General features: G+C 38.4%; 1 pseudogene across 1 annotated transcript in view; it reads right to left on the bottom strand.

Moving 5' to 3' along the window:
* LOC149221515 (syntaxin-22-like) overlaps nt 1–14833 on the bottom strand; it is a 105867-nt pseudogene extending 91034 nt beyond the window's left edge. The window contains exon 1 of the transcript XR_016249372.1: nt 14197–14833. The product of XR_016249372.1 is annotated as a syntaxin-22-like (transcript). The remainder of the gene's footprint in view (nt 1–14196) is intronic.
* Nucleotides 14834–18299: the final 3466 nt, after the last annotated feature.

The raw sequence follows: 18299 nt of genomic DNA, 5'->3' as shown, positions 1-18299 counted from the left end.
TATCAAGGGCCCTATGCTGGGTAATATGGAAAGAAATAAATGCGAGAATCTTCAGAGATCTGCAAGTTACAGGGGAGATTCTACTTACCAAAGTAAAGAAGATAATTCGGGACTTTGTCTTTGTTTCCAGTGTTCCTCCTTTGCAAGGCCCTCCTCAAGCTCAAGACCTTCATATCCTTCAGCTCCTCAGTTTGGAAAACATTCCACCCTTTGTCACTAAAAATCCCTCTATCAATCTGGATACCCCTGACACATAGTCTCCCCCAAGCATCAATGTTTTCAAGCTAAACTACGACAGGGCTTCTAAGGGCAACCTAAGGTCAACAGGCTTCGTTGGAATCTTCAAAAATCATAAGGGAGAAATCCTTTGGATCTATTATGGGAAATTGGGGATCCATACAAATCAGGGTTGCGAAGGAGCGCGCCCCCCACGAACCCGCTCCCAATTTGTGCTTCTCTCAGGAGCTAGTCAGGAGCGCACTCACCGAAATCACTCCCAAAGGGGGGAGCGGTTTCCCCTTTAAAAAAATGCTCCCTGGTTTTTCGCGAGCGATTAGGGGAGCTCCCTAGTCATTTTTGCAAAAAAAATTGCAATAACATTCAAAATGCAATTTTTTTCAAAGAAACATATAATTTTTTAGTGGGGCAACCTAATGATCAAGCCTATGGCCCTAGTATTAATATGTGATTCATGGTAATATTAAATTCTTAAAGTAAAAGTGGCATTCTCCTTGATCTTCATTTTCATCATTTTACTTAAATTTTTTACATTACCATGAAATGACTCAGGATGTTTGAGAGTGGTTCCGACCTCATTGGATTTCACTTGGAGAAAGTAGAATTTTAGATCTCAATCAAAATCTAGCAAACTTATCAGATTTTTAGGATTTCAGGATTAGGGGGTTGCAAATGTTTCATTGAAACCGAATTCGTTATTTTTTGGCCACGTGTCCGAATTCGGTGAATCGGATTCGATTCGCCCTAAATCGTGTCTGAATTTCATGACACGTCGTGTCCAAATGGGACACAATCGAATCCGAATCGTGTCCCATTCGGACACATCGTGTCACGAAATCCGGACACGAATCCGGCAAATCGGAACCCGTGCGGCCATAAAAGGGCAAAATAGCTTATGTTTTTCATCATTTTGTGTCATTCCTTTTGCAAGAAGTGAGCTGTGGGTTTGCTATTAGGAGTTTGGAGCAAGGAGCCAAGGGTTTGGAGCGTTTTCAAGGAGATTCAAGCAATAAGTAAGTGCATTTCCTCTCTATTTTTTTGCATTTGTATTACAGCAGTTTGTATATGCATTTCTTTTACAAATTTGTGCATGTTTTGTTTTTTTTTTTTACAGTGTTCATGGTTCAATCAAAGGCAACAGGTAGGGGGCAAAGGAAAGGGAAGAATATCCCCATTGGAGATGCCCCTCCTCCCCAATATCATCAAAGTCTGTTGCAAGTAATGTTGAGGGAAGACTTCCTCCTAAAGGTAACATTGAGAAATATCCCTTGTGGAAATATGTCACAAGAGAGGATGGGCCAAGCAGCAAGGGGAAGGGAGGAGGCAATGTGAATTGGAGATGCAACTTTTGCCACAATACTTTCACAAGCACATATTTTCGTGTGAAAGGCCATTTGTTGGCTTTACTAGGTTGTGGAGTTGGAGCTTGTACACAAGTTCCTTTACAAAAGAGGAAAGAAATGGAAAAAGAGTTCACTGTTGGTATGGCAAATGTGGCTGCAAAATAAATAAGAAAACCAAGAATGATGACCCCCTTCCATTTTTTAGGAAAGGCACCACCAAATTTCCATTTGAGAGTTCTATTGGGGGACAAACAGCAAAAAGAAAGGCAATTTCACTTGGTCCAATGGACAAGATTTTTCAAAAAGAGAAACAGGAAGAGTTTGATCTTACCATTGCCTTTTTTTCTATCAAAACTCCATATCCTTTAATGTTGCACGCTCACCTCTATTTATTGAGATGTGTCGAGCTCTAACTCACGGGTCTCCATCATGGTATGTGCCTCTTGGTTCAAAGAAGCTTAGAACCACATTATTGACGAAGGCAAAAAAAGAGGTGCAAAAAGTACTTAAGCCTATTAAAGCATCATGGCCATCATCTGGGGTTAGCATTGTTTCTGATGGAAGGACAGATCCAGCATGACACCCACTCATCAACTTCATGGTGTCTTCCTTGAATGGTCCAGTTTTCTTGAAAGCAGTGGATACACTTGGAGAATGCAAGGATGCACAATATATGGGTGAGTTGTTTATTAAAGTTATTGAAGATGTAGGTGTTGATTCTTGTGTGCAAATCATTATAGAGAATGCACCTGTTTGCAAGGTTGTTGGCATGATTGTGGAAGCTAAATATCCACAAGTGTTTTGGACACCTTGCATTGTCCATTCATTGAACTTAGCACTGAAATCCATTGCTTCTGATGTGATTTGGATTGGTAACATTATTGAGGATGCACGAAATATCCGTAACTTTGTACAAAATCATACAAATGCTCTCACTATCTACAAGGAGTACAACAATCTATCATTGTTGAAGATTGTTGATACAATATTTGCATCTTCATTCATCATGTTGAAGAGGTTGAGGGAGGTCAAGAAAGCTCTTAGGCCATGGTTATTTCAGAGTTTTGGTCTTTTTGGAGAAAGACAGATCAAGTAGCCTCTAAAAGAGTGAAGGACACAGTGCTAGATGATGCTTGGTAGGAGAGGGTAGAACTATTTATTCAGTTCATGGACCCTATCATTTCTTTGCTTCGATTTGCAGATACAGACAAACCCATCCTAGGAGAGGTTTATGAGGGATGGGATTTGGTGATTGAGTCTGTGAGGAGCATTATTCTACAGAGTGAGTGCCCCGAGTATGAGACATCACCAGAGGCCTTCAGTGGTACTATACAGGATATTCTTGTTAACAAATGGGACAAGAATTGCACACCTTTACATTGTTTGGCTCACTAATTGAACCCAAAATACTATAGCCATGAATGACTGAACGGTCCTTCCCGCAGATTCCCTCCTCACATGGATGGCGAAATCTCACAAGGGAGGAAAGATGCATTCAGGCGGGTTTTTTAGGATATAGCATTGCTTTATGAGGTGGAAAATGCCTTTGCAGAGTTTTCCACTGGCACTGGTCGATTTTTAGGGTATGATGTCTAAGAAGCCCTATTCTTGGTGGGCAAATCATGGAGCAACAAGCCCTCCTCTACAGCAGTTAGCCATGAGGCTCTTCTCTCAAGTGACTTCATCCTCTTGTTGCGAGAGGAATTGGAGCACATATGGGAATTTGTATAGTGTTAAGAAGAGCGGGCTTGAGCAGTCCAAGGCAGAGAGGATGGTGTATGTGCCCACCAACCTTCATCTTATTTATAGGCAGAGGGAAGAGTGGTTGAAGGGAAAGGCAAAGGTGTGGGATGTCTTTCCTGATGATATGGGTCTGGACAGCAGTGTTGAGTTGGCATTGGCCAACATGGATCTCAATGATCCAGTGCTAGAGCCTGTTAAATTTGATGATGGTGATACTGTAGAGGGGTCATCCTCCACACCAACAGATGCAGAGGCGACTATGGATACAGGGGAGACGGAGGATGCAGAGGAGAGCAATGGTGACCATGATGATGAGGACAGTGATGTTGATTCTAATGATGATTATGAGGATTGATGACTCATGAGTCATGGGCTACCTACTGCCTTGAAGCTTGTATACTTGTAGTTGTTTTGTATTTTCTATTTCTATTTGCCATTGGCATTGCACTACCTATGTAACACATTTTGATTTTGATGACTTAATGAGAAAACTACAGTTGTCAGTGTCTTTATCTTACTATCTTGTCTTTCTCCTATTGGATCATTGATGAATTGAATATGTATTATGATTTATCATTTATGAATTTAGAATTTATGTTATGAAACCAGCTCAAGAAAAGATAGAAAAGATAGATCAACCCCTTAGAATTCAGCCTCTTCGAGGGGGCAACCTCCTTTACATTACATAAATGAACAATTCTTGGATAATACAAATGACACAACCTCCTTTCTATATATAGGAGTCTAAGGAGCCACAATATAATCCAGCCGACCTAACAATAATAATATAAAGCCACAAAAATAACAATAGGGGGATTCTATGGGGCACAGAAATAAAAATATGGGGGTAATAGGGGCACAACAATATAAATAAGGGGTATAACTACAATAGTAATGGGGTAATCACTAGTATTATAGGGACCCAACATGCCCCTCTCCTTCAAAAAAGTGTTGTCCTCAACGCTTGAGTAGTTCTCGGTACTTCTGCATAAAATTCTCATCCTCCCATGTGGAATCTTCAGCGGATAAGTTCTTCCACTTGATAAGATACTCTGAAATTGATCGATTTCGTAGCTGTCGAGTTCTTGTTTCTGTGACTGCTTCCGGTTCCAATATAATTTTTCCTTCCTCATCAAGTTCTGGCAATATTGTTTGAATTGGGAGCTTGTCACCTATAACCTTCTTTAAACATGAAACATGGAAGACTGGGTGCAATCGAGAAGCTGCAGGAAGCTCCAATTTGTATGCCATAGTACCAATCTTTTGCAACACCTTGTGTGGAACATAATACTTTGGTGATAATTTATTATCCTTCTTAGCTTGCTTTAGGGACATTTTCTTATATGGTTGTAGCCGTAGGAATACCCAGTCACCTACATCAAAACTTCTTTCACTGCGATGTTGATCTGCCTGTTGTTTCATTCTATTTTGTGCCAACACGGGGTTATCCTTTAAGAGTTGGAGGACTTGTTGTTGATGTTCGATGTGATGTTCCACTGCCTGAACCTTAGAATTTTCTCTTAAATATGATGTGATGGATGGTGGTTGATACCCATAAAGTGCCATAAATGGGGTCATTTTTGTTGCTGTATGGAAGGAAGTGTTATACCACCATTCAGCCAGAGGCAACCATTTGACCCATTGTGTCTGTTTATCAGATACAAAGCAACGAAGATATCCTTCCAAACATTTGTTTACTATCTCAGTTTGCCCATCAGATTGAGGATGATAAGATGAGCTATGAGCTAACTGAGTACCAAGACAAGAAAATAATTCTGTCCAAAAATTTCCAGTGAAAATGGGATCTCTGTCACTTACAATAATCTTTGGGTTTCCATGTAGCTTTTGAACTGTTTCCATAAATGCAGTAGAAACTGTACTGGCTTTAAATGGATGTGATAATGCACAAAAGTGTGCATACTTGGTAAGTCTGTCAACTACCACCATGATGACACTCTTTCCCTCAGACTTGGGTAAACCTGTGATAAAATCCATTGAAACCTCCTCCCAACGTTGGCTTGGAATGGATAAAGGTTGTAATAGACCCGGTGTCTTAATTGTTTCAACTTTATTTTGCTGGCAAACCAAACATTCCGCCACAAACTTTTGAATATCTGATTTAAGGCCATCCCAAAAAAATTCCTTCTTAACCCTGTGGTAAGTTTTTAAAAATCCTGAGTGCCCTCCTAAGGGAGAAGTGTGCAATTCCATAAGAATCTTTTGTTTTAGCTGGGAATTCTTACAGAGGTATAATAGATCTTTGTACCATAACGAATCATTTTGCCAGCTAAATGTATCAGAAGTACTGGAATCTTGTTGTAGCTTTCGAATAAGTGCCCACACTTCTTCGTCATTCTTCCATTCCTCCCTTGCTTCGTTTATCCAATCTGGTTGGATAATAGAAATGGCACACAACAATGCTTCCACATCCTCATCCTTTCTTGAGAGTGCATCTGCCACCACATTTTGCTTCCCTTTTTTGTAGATGATTTCAAAGTCATAACCCAACATCTTTGTGACCCACTTTTGTTGCTCTTCAGAGGATAATCTTTGTTCTAAAAAGTATTTAAGGCTATCATGATCCGTTTTTACCTTGAAGTGTCTTCCCATTAGGTAGGGTCGCCATTTCTTAAGTGCATGGAGTATTGCCAACATTTCCTTCTCATAAATAGCTTTGCTTAAAAACTTTCCCTTGATTGGACGACTTTCAAAAGCAATAGGTCTTTCATCTTGCATTAGAACAGCACCAATTCCATTTCCTGAAGCATCACATTCCACAATAAAGGTTTTTGTGAAGTCCGGTGTAGCTAAGACCGGTGCTTGGCACATTGCCTCTTTAAGATGTTCAAAGGCCTTTGTTGCTTCCAAAGTCCATGAAAATGAATCTTTCTTCAATAATGTTGTTAGAGGTGCTGCTATTCTCCCATAATTCTTAACAAACTTGCGATAATACCCTGTCAACCCAAGAAATCCTCGCAGATGCTTTATGGATGTGGGGATTTTCCATTCCTTAATGGCTTTAATTTTGCTAGGGTCTACCTTAACTCCTTCATGAGATACAATATGACCCAAATATTCCACCTCCTGGACTCCAAAGAAACATTTGGATCTTTTTGCATATAATTGTTTCTCCTCCAATAGTTGTAGCACCCTGTCAACATGTTCAACATGATCCTTCCAAGACTTGCTGTAGATTAGTATATCATCAAAAAATACTAACACAAATTTTCTAAGGAATGGTTTGAAAATTGAATTCATCAAACCTTGAAATGTTGAAGGTGCATTGGTAAGGCCAAAAGGCATGACCAAAAATTCATAATGACCCTCATGAGTTCTAAATGCCGTTTTTGGAATGTCTTCAATCTTCATTCTGATTTGATGATATCCCGAACGAAGATCCAACTTGGTGAAGTAAATTGATCCATGCAATTCATCCAGTAATTCATCAATAACAGGAATGGGGAACTTATCTTTAATAGTGAGCTTGTTGAGCTCCCTATAATCTGGACACATGCGCCATGATCCATCCTTCTTGTGCACCAATACTACTGGAGCTGAGAAAGAACTTTGACTCGGTTGAATTATACCAGCCTCTAGCATTTCTGCAACCATACGTTCAATTTCACTTTTTTGGACATAGGGATATCTGTACGGCCTGATGTTTGGAGGAACACTTCCTGGAATCAGATGAATAGCATGATCATGATCACGCATAGGTGGGAGACCCTTGGGAGTCTCAAATACCTTGGAATGATTGTCCAAGACTTTTTGGAGATCTGGAGAAATAGATGATTCCAATGTGGAAACATCTAGCGAGCATAATTGTGCAATTACACCTCTTTGCTCCTTTCTTAGAAGCTTTGTCATACCATGAGAGCTGATTATCTTTCCTGGTTTCCCTGCAATACCCCTTAATTCAACTTCCTTTCCTTCCGAAGAAAATTTGATGAAAAGTTCTTGAAAATTAAAAGCTATTGTAGCCATTGGACTCCTAGTACAACATCCGCACCTCCCATTGGAATGGAAAGCATTGGGCTAGTCAATACATATTCTCCCATGGATAGCTTGATATTATGGCACTTTCCAGAGCAATTTATTGTTCCTCCATTTGCAATCATCACTTGACACTCTGGTGCTGGATATAGGAAGCAATTCAATTCTTTTGCTACCCTACAATGAATAAAATTGTGGGTGCTTCCTGAATCAATCAACACTATTACCTTTTTCTTCTTGATTTGTCCTTCTATCTTGATGGTTTGAGGAGTGGTAATTCCCGCCAATGCATTACAAGATATGGTCGGATTTATTTGTTCTTCATCTAGGCTTTGTTCCTGGAATATATCCTCTTCTTTTGACCTTTCTTGCTCCTTTTCTTCTTCCTCTTCACAATCTATGTAGAATAATTTCTTCTCAGCACACTTATGACCTTTTGTGTATTTGCTATCACAATTGTAACAAAGCCCTTTTGCTCTTTTTTCTTCCAATTGTTGTGGTGTCAACCTTGTAGGTTGTGGAAGACTATGGGCAACAACACTTCCATCTTTATAGTTGTGAATGGTATGCTTCCTAGTTGCCATAATTTTGCTTTCCATTTTTCTTGCTAACCTGAATGCCTTCTCTAATGAATCAGGTTCCCAAAGGCGCACATCATGTTGGATATTATCCTTTAAAGACCCTATGAACACATCAATCCTATGCTCCTCTGGAATATCTTTTACCCTTATGTTCAATTTTTGGAACTCCTCAATGTGCTCCATTATTGAACCCTTTTGTTTGAGACTTATCAATTGGCTAAAAAAAGTGTTGCTTTTTGTATCCTCATAATGTGCTATCAATTCTTCCGTAAAAATTGCCCAAGTGATAAATTGTTTACGAGAACAAAGCCATTGATACCATACAAACTGATTTGGTTCCAAATATAAAGTTGCCATACGTACCTTTTGTGTGTTTTGCACATTATTGAGATCGAAGAATTGCTCCATCTGTAATATCCATGTGGCGGGATCCTTGCCATCAAACTTCCTCATATCGATTTTTGGAACATGGTGAGTCTTTGATCCAACATTAGAGTCTATGGAATCATGATTAACATTTCTTTTGTTCTCATCATGAGTTTCCTTTACTACCTTTTCACCATTAGTGACCCTTTCTTGTAGCAAGTTCTTCAATTCTTCCATGTCTGTCTTCAAATCTATCTTCAAATTTACCATTGAATCCTCCATCTTAGCTTTCATGCCCTTTATCTTAGATTCCACGCCATTTATCTTAGATTCCACGCCACTTATCTTAGCTTCTGTTAGCTTTTGTGAGCGTGACATTTGTTGCACTTGTTCTTGTAATTTTGATATATCATGTAGCATTTCTTCCTCTTCTTCATGAGTCATGCTAAAGCTTTCAGGTTCTTTACTAGGTGTTTGCATTTTTTTTCCTCGGGGCATCAGTTACCGATAATAATGCTTTACTATGCCCTTTGAATTCCGTTAAACCAAGCTTAGATAAAAAATTTAAAAAAAACTACACACCTTTTTTCACTTTATAGAAGCCTGATATTGAATCTGATGTATCTCTGTAATTTCGGATCATCCAGTTCTGAAATTGCTACCTGTAGTAGCCTTCTGCGTCCTCTTTCCAATGCCACAAGTCTGAGCCAAATTGGATTCTCCAAGTAAGAGTTATGTGAAATCTCCCACAGTGACTTGCTTTTAGACTGGTTCAGTAGAGCGAACTTGTACGACGTGCCACGAGTCACTGTTTCAACCTTTGAATCTGAAACACACATACAAGAAACTACAGTCCGTCCTCTTTCTGTACCTTTTTACGAAATTTCAATCCGATCCTCAGAGAGAGAGTTATGAAGATTTTCCCCAGGTCACCTGTTTTGAATGTAATTCAGGAGTCTGCAAAAAGGCCAACTTCCTCAGATCATATCTCCGAAAATATCGCGCGAAAAGCTCTGAAATTCGGACCCAAGGTTCAGCGCCAATTATTCTCAAATGGGTTTTTTTTGCGACTTCTAAAACGTCACAGAAAAAAAAGCTATAGCGAAAATGCCACGATGACCTGTTTGGAGCAGCGAAACCCTAGAATCCAAAGCTCTAATACCAAATGTTATGAAACCAGCTCAAGAAAAGATAGATCAACGCCTTAGAATTCAGCCTCTTCGAGGGGGCAACCTCCTTTACATTACATAAATGAACAATTCTTGGATAATACAAATGACACAACCTCCTTTCTATATATAGGAGTCTAAGGAGCCACAATATAATCCAGCCGACCTAACAATAATAATATAAAGCCACAAAAATAACAATAGGGGGATTCTATGGGGCACAGAAATAACAATATGGGGGTAATAGGGGCACAACAATATAAATAAGGGGTATAACTACAATAGTAATGGGATAATCACTAGTATTATAGGGACCCAACAATTTATGATTCGTTGATTTATCATTTATGTGACATGTATTTGAATTTTGTATGTACTATGCATGTAATGTTACTAACTTACTTTGTAAACAGTAAAACTTACATCTAGATGAAGATCTATGTTTGAAATCAATGAATTTGTATCACTAATGAGAATTTGTGTAAGAAATATCTAATTTTTAATATATATATATATATATATATATATATATATATATATACATATAACGTATCCTAACATGTCCTGTTCCGGGGGGTCAACGTGTCCGAATCCGACACTCGAATCCCCGTATCCTACGAAGCTTGAATCCTCGTGTCAGGTTACATAGCAATGTTTCCATTGGATTTTGTCATGTATTAGGGTATGGAACTCGTATTTAATCAAGAGCACCAATCCCTCTATGTACCTTGATGTTAGTGACATTGGTTGTCGAACTCCTCTATCATGACCATACTAAAAATGTACCCATCACTCAAACAAAATCTTGACTTGACATGCTATGTTTTTTCTATCTTATGTTAATGCTTAGAGGGTGATATTAATGACAAAGATCCCTATACAGATCCAGACGTAATGACAAAGATAACTCTAGATATTAATGCTTAGAGGGCGATATTAATGACAAGATCTTGATTTTCCAACAAGACTAAAAATTAGACATTTCTCGTGGCGGCAAGAGGCCCAAGCATTAGCAATAGATAATAGATTTACTTGTCTTTTCTAGTTTCTAGTAGTTTTTATAATTGTTGACTCTTTCATATTTATTATGATATTTTTTGTAAACAATATATGACAATTTAAGTTTAAAGTTGGCAATTAGAACTCATTGGTAATGAATTATGAATATGATGCTTCGTGAAAGTTGAAAGTTGTTTCATTATTTCATTTTATAACATTCCATTTCATGTTAGATATTATTTGTTGTAATGGTTACACTTAGCTTACAGTTACAACTTTGGTGATCAATGATGATAAATGTTATATATTGAATTTTGAAAGCTTGAAACTTTAAGATTGATGAATCATGAGACTCAATATGTTGTATGTTACTATGTTACTAACTTGTGGACGTGGTTGATGAAGATTATAACTTCTAGATGATTGTTGTTATATGGTTCAATCTAGGTTTGTTATGCTTTTTATATCTAATTCATCATTCTACATGTTTTTGCTGCAAATATGCATCAAAATATAAAAAATATAAAATATATATATATATATATATATATATATATATATATATATATATCGCTCCCCGAATCGCTCCCAAACCGAGAGCTTCTAAAAATGTCGCTCTCGCTCCCAGTAACCTTGGCCTAGACATAATAAAGCACTAACTGAAGCATGGATGGGAAACATCTGAGGCTAGCTATCTATGGATGATCATAAGGTTGTTGGCCGGCAAGCTAAAATAATAGGAGAAAAATTTCTCCTAGGGGTTACACCCACTTGGGTGGGTAACAAGTCCATTGGCATTAAAAAAATTAGGCTAATGGAAGCCTTTGATGCAACAAGAAATACAATGTCGAATAGTCTTATTAAAGCATCAACACCAATCCCTCCAAATTGATGTTGCATCTAAATGTTCATCTTACACAAATTCTCAAAAGGGATAAAACCTTTGAATCTCGCAAATAGACAAACATTCAAAGAAAGAAGAGCCTTCTTGCAACCTAACTCTCTCCAATCAACCATGATAAGATGCCCCTCTTGCCTAATCTCAGAGCTGGGTACCCATAGATTCAACAATAAATTGATCTAGATTCTTTCACCTATGGATGAAAGTGGCTTGGGCGTACTCAATTTGATAATTAAAAATGGACTTCCCATTGGACCACCTCCAATCTTTTCAAATGGACCAACTTTAATTTGTTTTGTTCAAAGAGGAGTCTAGAATGACTTTGCAAAGAGATAAGAAATCTAGCTTATCAAACACTTGTAATCTTTGCACATGGTTATTTGATTTCCAAGGTAGCCATTGGCCAAAGCTTTTGTCCCATGAATCGCCCTATACGCAAAAGCCCGTTTTTGTCAATTTTTATCCTATAAACAAGATAAGGATCATGTTTCTTTTGCTTGTCTAAAATGTAAAAATAAATCTTGCAACTAGGTACCGACCATTTCTACCATCTTTGAAAACCCAAGATAGCTATTTGGAGACCAATTGACAAGCTTGTTGGATCCTTCATTACATTGGTACCTACAATTTCAAAAGTTGTCACTTCACCAATAATATCACAATACAATGACCAAAGGGATCCTCAAGGTCACTTATATGAGTAACAAGTTGAATACAATTAAAAACTAGAATCTGCCGGGGCCTATCCCTTCTAATTTCTCTCACTAACCATTTAGTTGTGAAGACTACTAATTTCTCTCAGTAACCATTTAGTTGCGAGGACTATCATTGAACCCAAACTTTTGTCAAACCAAGTCCATTATCCTCTCAAGGTAGAGATGTCGGAGGTAAAACACTTTGATGTCCTTGTGCACAAAATCATCTAAGTATCTTCTTTATCTTCCTATATCATGTGGCTATCGAGGAGAGGCATTAAGAGTAATAAACATGTGAAATTAGGATTTTGTTTGCAATGGTAAATTTGTCCGACTTGTGGGATATCTTTATGATGGCAATTTTTAGGTTATATTTCAAATTTATTCAAGACACAATCATGCAAATCCTTGGAAGATACATCTATTCCAAAAGGGATGCATGGGCACCTAATGATTTGTTCAAGCTAGATAATCTTCCACTTCTTGTTTAACCAATCAAGACAATCATCGTTCTGTATAATGAGGGCCTCTAGTTTTTCTTCACTCGTGACCACCCTTATAGTGCTAGCAAAAATGCCCAAACACTACAATGTACCATCCATGAAAGGTTGGGTAAGCTTAAAAGTAGGAGTTATGTCATTAGAAAAGTGCATATTGAGAAGCGAACTTCCCATAGAAAAAAATGCCCTTGGATATGAACTACCTAGAGAAGGTGACCTAAAGTATCAATTGTGATAACATACAAAAAAAGGTGTCGGGGCACATCCTTGATGAATCAATCTCAACAAAGTGATTACTTCATATAGAAACACAAACCTTTATCAAGGCATTTGTAAATAAGATCTCAATAGCTCAAGAGAAGAAGCTCCCAAAACCTAGTCGTTGTCGCTTACAAGGGTTGAAATCCCATTCAATATTGTCATAGGCTTTGTCAAAATATATTTTAAGCAAGAAAGTGCATTCTGTAGTTTCCATCACCCACTCAATACTTTGCCACACAGTTAGAAGGTTACCCTAGCTGAACAAACCCTTTATAAACCCTAGCTGTTTTGGATGGATTCTTCTCATTATTGTGTCTTTAATGAGATTGAATATGAGTTCTAAAACCTTCTAGGAGACATTGAATAGAGTGATGAGTCCCCCTCCCCCTTCTTATAGTGACCTTCTTGAAGACTTTTTCATGTAAGTTTGATAAGCCCCTAGTTTACCTGTTCTCCCGTAAAACCTTTTTTAAGGCCTCTTGGCACATTTCAGAAGGTCAACACCAATCACCCACCACAGCATGACGCAGAATTCACTGGGAACAATGATCAGTAGACGTTGTCAACACTCCCGTATCTTCGTATAAGTATCAACATGACAAAAGATTTGAAAATTTTGCACCATATGATCAATAAAAGTGATTCACATGGACCCGAGACCAGAAAATCATGATCCTTAAATATGCTGCTTGCAGTAGTTGATAGCTAATGACACGATTTTTCCACTGTATACTATGTGAAACTATCTGTATCATTAGGCTTGTTTTTAGCTTTAATTTTCTATATTTTCTTCTTCTTCTCTTTTTTGTTGCTCGCTTGTTCAGCCTTCCCACTCCTCCACTGGGTGCCCTGAGTGTGTGAATAATAACAGTCAGATATGTCTGTCTAGTGGCATTTTGGAATCACTAATACGATTATAAAATCTCATTCTCTTTCTTCCAATAACCTGGTCCCCTAAAATTGAGGTGTTCTCTTTGGATCCAGAACCTCACCCCATCCCCAAACCCAAAAGTAAATGTTGGTGTTGTAATTTGCCAAGCGCTGATCAGTTCAATACCCAGGTAACATCAGTAACCGAAAGGTTGTATTGTTTGTTTTCTTCCTGTTTAAAAACTCAAAGGAAGATGATCTTGTTTGTTTTGTTCCTGTTTAAGAACTCAAATGCAGATGATATTGACAAGGAAAGCCAAAATGTGTCTGTTTATTTATGATGAGGAGATGAACACCCCACAACCTCTCATGCTTGGGGATCACCCCACTATCTGTAGGTAGAGGCATTGATCATTCAAGACAGAGGTCTAAAGTTCAAATCTCAGGCAACCCTACCCTGTGGAGTCGAGGACCATAGCTCCCAGCAGATCAACCAAACAAAAGGGTTTAAACATAGTTAACAAAAAAAAAAACTCACAACTTCTCGCGGAGCTGTGGAGTGTCTCTCGAGGTGCCTAGATCGTTGAGAAGGCGCTTGAAAGATGAAACAGAGGTGTTAATTTGGAAGATGCCGCCTGCTACTGCCTGCGATGCTGCAGCGCTCTGCGTACTACCACTACTGCTTCTCCGCCCTCCACTGCCACTGCCACTGGCAGTGCCTGCGACGATTACGCCCTCATCTTTACCTCTCCTCCTCGTCGTCGGCAAGGGACGCCCCCCTTCCAGATCCTGGAAACTCATTTTCCTCACTCACTCACTTTGCTGCTACTGCTGCCACTGTGATTGCAATTATAAGAATTAAAGCACAGAAGCTTTCCCAAGTCTCGGGAAGACTGGAAAAGGATGGTACCAATAAAACCTGTCATCAACCGGAAGTGTTCGAGTCCCACCAACCATTCCTGCATGCCAGCAGTATTGCTGCGTTGACCCTGAGCTAAAGGGTTTGATTGGGCATTTCGAAAACGCGTAGGAGGGGGGTTCTGGCCAGCAGCTTTTGGGCCTGACCCTTTACGGAATCTGTGGGACGAGGGACCAAAATGCAGAGACACTTTTATTGGTGGCCAGTTGGCCACCTCCTTGCCTGTGCCGTTCTTTTAAACGGATTTAAATTTTTGGAACACAAGAATACGAGACATGATGAAGCCGTCCACATGGTCGGTTCACCTTAGTCGTGTGCTGACCCACTCACCAGGGTGTCACCGTAGCAAATCATATGAGGTCAGATTTTGAAGCAACCAGATGTCACTACCCGCCTCGTTAATTGTAAAGCTTTAACGGTTTTGTTTTCTTTTTAACGCTAAACAAAAAAACGAAATTACCGGTAAAGTTGTTTATATTTGTCTTCTAAAAATGTTTTAAAATAATAATACATATGTAATGTCTATATTTCGAAATACAGCAAACATGTAAATACTCATAAACTGGAAAACAATAATGTATAAAAATGTAATCTGCACATACTTGAACTGCTAGTTGATTGCTGATTCTGCTAATGAACTGGCGATCCCGCTGCTGGTGATGCCGTGGTTGTTTTGACCCAATTTTCGAGAAGCCAATACCACCCAACCAGACTGAGCAAACCTAGCTGCTCAATCCAGAAAGCTCTCCACAGAGGCTCTCTGTCCCTCCGTGCCCAAAACCCCAGACCACTTAAAGCTCTTCAATTGATAATTCCCTTCTCTCGGTTTCCTGCTGATGAATTTATGCTTCTCGGTCTCTGCTGCCCCTCTCTGGTTTTTTTCCTCCCCCTTTCACCGGTTCAGACTAGTGATTTATAAAGGCAGGCTTGGCGGTGGCCACCCTCCTGCTTCCGGCCACCGCTCTTCTACCTCCTGACACGACTCCGCATGCAATTAAACCCTCTGAGATCCTGTCCTGGCAAAGCCGCTCTACCATAACTTCTCAGCTAGTTCGACGCGCCCTGGTTAATGATTTCGGTAGTGCGTTTTAGGTAGGTTAACGCATAGTCTTTTTATGAGTTCATTTATATTTATATTTATATAACATTTCCATTATAAGTGTTATATAGTTAAATGATATCTTTTTTTATAACATTCATTGTATATGTTATAAACTCTAATGATATATATTTATAACATTCATATTATATATGTTATAAACCTTAATGATACATATTTATAACATTTCATTATATATCTTATAAACTTTAATGATATATATTTATAACATTTCATATTATATATGTTATAAAATTCAGTTACGATATATTTTATAAATCCATATTATATATGTTATAAAGTTCAGTTATGATATATATTTTATAAATTTATATTATAAGGTCTAATTATATATTTTATAAAATTTAATATATATATATATATATTTATATTTATATATTTTGTAAAGTTTAAAATTTTATTAATGAGTCAATTTAGATGGGTCGTTACATACACCCCCTCTTCTGAGAACTTCGTCCCGAAGTTTAGAGTTTTAGGGTCAAGGTTTTAATGGACATGACCTTTTCTATCCAGTTCCCCGAGCTATTCAAAATCATCCTATCCTTCCTAATCTCTTCCGCCCCCATCCTATCCGTCCTCTACTGGAGTATGTCGTGGCGTCAGTTTCACTAACCTAACCATTCATAACTTTAAGGTGACAGCGTCGGTTATACAGACCTGATTCTCAGTAGGCATTCAGCAATCATCATCACACGTCTAGGGGAGCGTGACTCACACAGTCCTCCCATGACTCCAGGGTTCAAAGTATAAATGGTGGGTAACACCTCCACCCTTCCCAGTAAAATTTGGGCTAACACCTTATCATAGAATCACTTTGAGCTTTAACTGATCTGAGGTTCTGCATCACGTGGTCATCTCGAAAATTGGATCAATTATCTGCAATCATAGTTTATCTGCCAGTTTATCTGCAATCTTACACTTACCCATGCATTTGTAAAATGTGCATCAGCATATTCGAAATAACTTATGTATTATTTACATATGATACTATAGCATAACATAATTTTGTCATTTTCTATGCATGTATTATGACTTTTCTTTAGGATGTATTCACTTCTTGTCTTCCATTTCAGTTGCTCATCTTTGACATGCATAAATAAAACAGATTTATATTGTTTCAATTTATACTAGGAGTAAAATCATTTAACGGCCTTAACTTTACTTCAACATTTATAATTTAGTAAAATAATCACATATATTGTTTTGGTATCCATGTACCAGCAGGAATTAAACACATATTATTTTGGTATCCATGTACCAGCAGGAATTAAACACATATTATTTTGGTATCCATGTACCAGCAGGAATTTAAACATATATTATGCCACAAAGTTTCATGTTTATCACTAATCATTCAAATGTTTTTGGGTCTCTGATAGTAGTGAAGTAAATATATATACTAAACATAGTGTAAAGTCTTCAAAATGGACATAAACTAGGGTATCTCTGACATATGTCATCTGTATTCTCCCAAGTTGCTGATCCAGGACTATACTTGTCCCATTGGACCTTAACTTGGTCCACCAGACGGTTCCTTAACTGTCGAACTCTACGTTCCAGTATACATAAAGGTTCGACCGTTATGACTCCCTCGTCCGATACCTGCAATTCTTTCCACTGGATGTTATGAGATAGATCAGCTACATAATGTCTTAATACATAAACATGAAATACATTATGAATTCTATGCAGGTGGGGTGGCAGGGCAAGATGATAGGCAACAGGTCCAACTCTTTCCACGACTTTAAACGATCCTATAAATCGGGGTGACAACTTTGTCCCTTTTCCGAATCGAATAGTACTTTTATTTGGTTTGATGCGGACGAAGACCTGATCCCCTACTTCATACTTCCTATCAGTTCGGTGAGCATCAGCATAACTCTTTTGTCTATCATGTGCTTCCTTTAATCGTTGTCTAATCTGTCTGACCTGCGCTTCCATTTCATGGATTAATTCTGGTCCTATTATCACTCGATCCTCTAACCTGTCCCAACTTAACGGTGTTCTGCAAGGTCTGCCATATAAAGCTTCAAATGAAGGCATCCCTATCGAACTGTGGTAACTGTTGTTGTATGCGAACTCAACTAAGGATAAATACTTTTCCCAGTGTGATTGCTGATCCATTACATACATTCGCAACATGTCTTCAAGTACTTGATTTACTCTTTCAGTTTGCCTATCAGTCTCAGGATGGTAAGCAGTGCTTAAATTTAGCTGAGTACCTAAGGCTGTCTGCATGCAAGTCCAGAATCTGGAAGTGAATCGCGAATCTCTATCGGATATAATCTTCTTAGGTACTCCATGAAATCTGATAATTTCATTTATGAATACTCGAGCTACGTCAGCAACATCATAAGTATCTCGTACTGGAATGAAATGGGCGCTTTTTGTTAATTTATCCACCACTACCAGAATGGCATTGTGTCTTTCAGAAGTAAGAGGTAGTCCAGTGATAAAATCCATAGAAATGGTCTCCCATTTAGACATAGGAATGTCGTGGGGTTGTAAGAGACCCGCTGGGTGACAATGATCTGCCTTTACTTGCTGACATTCCAAACATTTTGCAACAAATTGAGTGATATCACGCTTCATGCCTGCCCAA

The sequence above is a fragment of the Pinus tabuliformis genome, chromosome Q, assembly GCF_031772625.1.
Source record: "Pinus tabuliformis cultivar Carrire ecotype Pingquan chromosome Q, CPIR1, whole genome shotgun sequence".
NCBI lineage: Eukaryota > Viridiplantae > Streptophyta > Pinopsida > Pinales > Pinaceae > Pinus > Pinus tabuliformis.
This window is presented reverse-complemented; position numbering and strand designations above follow the sequence as displayed.